The sequence below is a fragment of the Pangasianodon hypophthalmus genome, chromosome 3 (genome assembly GCF_027358585.1).
Source record: "Pangasianodon hypophthalmus isolate fPanHyp1 chromosome 3, fPanHyp1.pri, whole genome shotgun sequence".
Classification (NCBI taxonomy): domain Eukaryota; kingdom Metazoa; phylum Chordata; class Actinopteri; order Siluriformes; family Pangasiidae; genus Pangasianodon; species Pangasianodon hypophthalmus.
This window is the reverse complement of record NC_069712.1, coordinates 22,574,003-22,580,002: the sequence shown is the minus strand read 5'-3', so window position 1 is coordinate 22,580,002 and position 6,000 is coordinate 22,574,003.

Genomic DNA, 6,000 nt, shown 5'->3' with positions numbered 1-6,000 from the left:
AATTCTTGCTAATTTTCTGACCAGTGATTTGTTCTTAAGACTATTAAACGCTTAATATTTGCCATTTTGGGCTTGGCCCATTTTTTTTTTTTGCCAAGGAGTGTATGCATGCTGTGAACACTTTAGGGCATCATTGTTGGACATCTCTCTTCATGCCTCAGCAGGAGACACTGTACTCATCTGAGGCATGTAATTTCAACCCATGGGCATTAAATGGAGATAATACTGTAACCGCTAACCCTGCTGAGTGTCATACTCTTATCCCTCTACCCCCTTTCACTTCCCTTATCCTAATCCTCGCCTTTATGCCAGCTGCACCACATCCATCTCTGTCCCTCTGCCTTCAGCACAGGTTGGCTTATTGTCCTGTCAGCTTATTGCTTAGATCTGGGCCATGATCTTTTATTTTTTTGTCTCTGCTGTACAGTCATTATTAAAAGCAGTTTTGCAAGTGCAGCCCATGGCATCATTGAATTGATTGTGGTTTAGTGTATGTGAAATTGCAGAAAAGGGAAAGAATTTGAAGTACTTGGACTGTAGTTCTGAGTGGCTCCTGCTTTGTGTTAGAGGGCCAGACACTCTTTTTGAAGATTCAAGAGTGTAATGTGGCAGTCCTGAAGATTTGAAAGGACATGAGATGTTAAACCTCATCACAGAGATGGAAAGGGATTTATTTATTGGGTCAGTCCACATTTCCCTCAAAATTTTTATTGTCTCCTGTGTCAGGACTAATCAGTGAGTTGGTACATAGCATAATTGTATATGCAGCAAATCATACAGAAATTTTGGTAGAAGTTAGCTGAGGCGAGCTGTTTTGAAATTCCAAATTCAAACAAATGCAACCTCTCCCATCAGTGTTACTGGCAAAACACATGCCTGGGATAGACTGCTTAAATTCTAATGTTAAAGGAGGAGCTTTTTGAATTGATAGGCATCCCAACTGACAGGCAAATAGAGACGCCTCTTTGGACTGATAGGGTGGATGTGTTTAATGCACCTCATTTGTATTTTCTCTCATTTATAATGCATAGGGCAGCCAAAGAGACCAGATAGTTTTGAGCACATATTTTATGGACAGCTGCCAGGATGTGAGGAGAACAGTGTTCAGAATGTGTAACTTATCTCTGTTAGTGTTTTAGGCAAATCTTCCATAGTATTCACAGCATAGAGAGCAGTATTCAAAGTGAGGGAATACCTCATATCATGTGCACTACAGTGGCCTGGTCTACCTAACAGGCTGATTATATTGCATATGCCAAATCCACTTTATAGTCATACATATTTCCATCATCACCTGACAGGCACAAGTTGTGTGTGATAATGGCCATCTGTGCATCCAGGCTCCTACAGTCTGTGGCGCCTCTGCCTATTGTCTCTGAGGTTTCACAGTAGGTTACCATCATCATATGTTCTCTGAGAGAGAGAAAGGGAGAGGGAAGGACATGGTTGAATCGTGGAATTGGGGATTGAAGCAGGAATGTTGTCATGCTAGGTGCCTTGACAGCTCGCACTGTGATGGCTTAGCCTGATCAGGGCAGCACATTGTGGCCAGATGTGCAACAGATGAGCCTTGGAGTCAGACTCCAGCAAACGATAGGGGTCAAATCTGGCTGAATTTAACCCTGATGCTGCAGTCAATCACACTGTGGGACTTTGCCAACCTAAGGATGACAAGTGAAACCCCATGAACATGCATTAAGTACATTTTAATCAAGGGCGTAATTACATAAAACTATCACAAAGCTGCTTTGGAGAAGGGCCAGTGACTGCTTCCTGTTCGGCAACGCATGTGTTTAAGTCCATTTGAATGAAAAGCTTTGTCACTGTAGTGATCAGGGAGATGACTTCATAGGAAAAAAGAAAATAAATGCCTCTCTTTAGTTTCGTATCTACGGGAAGAATCTAGGAGCCAGGGATAGAGTACTATGGGGATACTTTTGCACCTGTGTGTGTAATGGTAGTGCAGTGGGCAGTGACAGGGTTGACCTTACACCCATAGAATGAACTTCATTATATCTGCTCTGAATAGTAAGACGAGGCCTAACAAAACATGCTCTTCTGTCACACATAAGCAGATCTCTTGAGAGTAATGAGTGCACCTTTTTTGCTCTCTTTCTTTCCCTCTTTAAGCCTCTGTGTCAGTCTCCAGGTGTGCACTTTTCCTATCTTGTTATTATCCAACACCTTCACCTCTGGACACCTGTGTGATGACAAAAGTTTCTCTCTTGCTGCATCTCTTTTTTCTGTACCATATGTTAACAGACACTGAGCCAGACATTTGCTGATGTTTATACTATATATTTTATGAAAAGCTTCCTCACACCTGGTTCTTTATAACTTCTCTCTATTCTGTGTGTGTGTGTGCGTGTGTGTTTGTGCTGAGAGGCTCCATTGTAAGCTCTTGCTCTCTGGGTGTCCACTCTGACGCTCCACACTCTGAGGATCAGGTTCCCTGCCCGGCTGGACTCTGCTTTCCAGTCGCCCACTCTGAATCCTCTGAGCACTGTGGCGTAGCGGACACAGATCAGCGACCCTGCCATATGACAGGAAAAAAGCACCAACCCGGAGGTCTCTCAATAACCAGGACAGATGGCAAATTCTATGTCCATGCCATGCTGTAGGCCACAGGGAATTATAAAGTTACAATGAGAGCAGATGTTTTAGATGCTGAGCATTTAGGCTCATGAATAGTTTTTTGACTAATTATTAAAAGTAAAATTGTATTTTGGATTAACTTTATGGAAATATTATATCTTCATACTGTATATTATAGGTCTATATTTCTCTATATTTGTTGTTCTATATATGATATTATGATTTTGGACGTGCATGGAAAGTTTTTGTACATTTAAAAATTTTTGTCAAATGTTTTCATCTGGTATGTATCTTCAAAAGTAAGGCACTTCATGGTATAACTGTAACTATCACACATACTTCCAAATCCCAACCACCTCCCACACTACACACTTTGTCAGAGGAATGGTCTGTCTAACAGTAAAACAATGTTTACTAGGCAGATAAATCAATGTGCATGGATGAGAAATGAATGACTTTCAGGATCTGAAATACGCAGTGGAAACATTGACAAAACTGCATAACACAAAATGCAGTACATAGCTGTCATATAACTCTCCTGCTAGCACAACACACAGTCACCTTGTAGTTAAACATTGGGCAGGTTTATTTATTTATCTATTTATTGAGGCTGCAAACACATTTCTGTGTGATCAAATGCTCCTTCATTTTTCCCTTAGTCTGTGTTAATGTACTTTACTAGCCAACTACCATGACCTTTTGACATTCCACCTAGCAAAACTCTAAAAAATTTATATTTACTCCTGAAATTTATATTTACAGCTCAACAATATCTACACTTAAGGTTACTTCAAAGTTAGAATATGGAAATTCTGAGATATTTAGTGGAAAAACACAGATAGAACTGGTTTTGTAATGTTCTGGCTGTTTCTTATTAAGCAATCGCTTCATCTCATTAAATAACTAATAAATGGTCATTAGAGAAAGACATTGGGACTATTAAGACTACATTATGATCATAAATGCTTTTAGGTAGTTTTTCTCCTCAGTGTTTAAATTACAGTATATTTAAAAAATTTAAAATGGACATTGTTTTTAAAGAAGATATTTTACCTTGAAATTTCACTGTAAAACATTTACCAATAATAAAATTAATTAGACCATACAATACAAGATGACTCCCTCCTCCCTGAAAGATTATAGACCAGTAGCCCTCACATTACATGTCATAAAGGTCTTGGAGAGCCTAGTGCTGTTCCATATCAGACCTCAGGTCAGCTATTTTCTGGATCCCCTGCAGTTTGCCTACTAGCCAGAGCTAGGCATGGACGATGCAGTCATATATCTACTGCAAAAGGACCACACCCATCTGGACTACAACAACACCACAATGAGCATCTCTTTCTTTGATTTCTCACCAGCCAACCTCTCCTACTGAGAGAGAAAATGAGAAGAATGCAGGTGAGCATGTCTATGGTCTCCTGGGTCACTGACTACCTGTTGGACAGACCTCAGATTGTGCAGCTGGGAACCTGCCTGTCTGAATGCCTGCTGAGCAGCACTGGTGCACCACAGGGAACTGTGCTCTACCCTTCCTCTTCACCCTGTACACTTTCAGTACAGGTCAGATCTCTGCCACCTTCAGAAATTTTCTGACAACTCCGTGCTGGTTGGGTGCATCAGGGATGGACAGGAAAAGGAGTACAGGGACCTGGTCAACAGCTTCATGGAGTGGTGCGGGAAGAACCATCTGCTCCTCAATGTGGCCAAGACCAAGGAGATGGTGGTGGACTACAGGAGGAAGAGAACCACAACCAGCCCCATTACTATCATGGGTCAGGACGTTGAGCTGCTTGACACCTTCAGATACCTTGGTGTCCATCTCAACAACAAGCTGGACTGGAAGGTCAACTCAGAGGCTGTGTACAGGAACCACCAAACTCTATTTTCTGAGGAAGCTCAGGTCCTTTAATGTTTGCAGCAAGATGTTAGAGATCTTCTACCAGTCCGTGATAGCCAGTACAGTCTTCTTTGAAGCAGTATGCTGGGGAGGTGGCATCTGAGCTAGACACTCAATAAACTTACAGCCATTCTGAACAATAAACAGCATCCTCTCCATGACCTACTGGTTAAACAGCAGTACTCCTTTAGTAGAAGACTCATTCAGCTCCGTTGTAGAAAGGAGCAGTACAGGAGGTCGTTTGTACCAACAGCAATCACACTGTACAACAGCTCATCTCTGTGCTGGGACACTAGTTTGCACTGAGCCAGTCTTAGGATAAGCTCATTGGACAATAGTTGAACTTTACTACCATCAAATATTCATATCCATATGCACTGCCACTTTACTTCTATTAATTTTTCCCCTTTCTTTCCTTTTCTCATATTCAATCTATACAATACTGTATATCCCTATTCATTTTATCAGTGTTAACAATGTTTACACTGCTGACAATGTTTGCATTGCACTGCCACTTTAATTCCACTCTGCTGCTTATATCTATAATGTTTACACCCCACTGCACTACCACATTGCACTCTTACACTGTATTCTTATACAGATCTATCTATCTATCTATCTATCTATCTACATGTTTCTATGCAACCACACACAGACATCTTACACATGCCAGCTGACCTTCAGCCCTGGTTACATTGGAAAGTTCAGTTTATTAATGAATATGGCTAGCTAATGTCAGTACTATTTGATGGTAGCTACAATATTATATTTCTACTGCAGAGAAAACTTTCTAATGTGCCAGAATGTATATACACTGTAAAACCAATGAGGACAGAAGTCCTGTGCTATACCTGGTGTGTACAGTTCATCAGCTAAAAGTTAATTTCTTGCCTTGTCTGATCTTTTATGTAAGAGTGTAATTATGATACTGATTGGTCAAAGCCACTTATGTTGCGTTGAACCTATGTTCATTCTGGATGATGATTGGCTGGCAGATAGAACCTTATAAAACCTTATTAAAAAAAGTTTATCTGTGAGTTTGGAGATGGAAATTTCAATTTTTTAAAAAAAATATTTAGAGAGAGGAGGAGGTCGGGGGTTCAAGCCCCAGCAATGCCAAGCTACCACTGTTAGGCCCTAGAATAAGGCCCTTACTGCTCCAGGGGTGCCATATCATGGCTGACCATGCACATTGACCCCAACTTCCTAACAAGCTGGAATATGTGAAGAAAAGAATTTGACTGTACTGTAATGTTTAAGTGACAAATAAAGGCTGCTTCTTCATAATAATGATGTCATGATACATTATTACATTACTGCATTTTAGCCTAGTCAATTACATTTCCAAGAAACCAAAGCATGGGACTGGACCGCACACTGGAGGCTTTATTTGTCTGATGGGGTAGCTAATAAATTTCTGATTTGTCCACCCCTGTATAGACTATCATGTTGAACCTTCTGCTTTCACTTTATTTGGATATTCCAGTTTGTCCCAATTTCTTTTA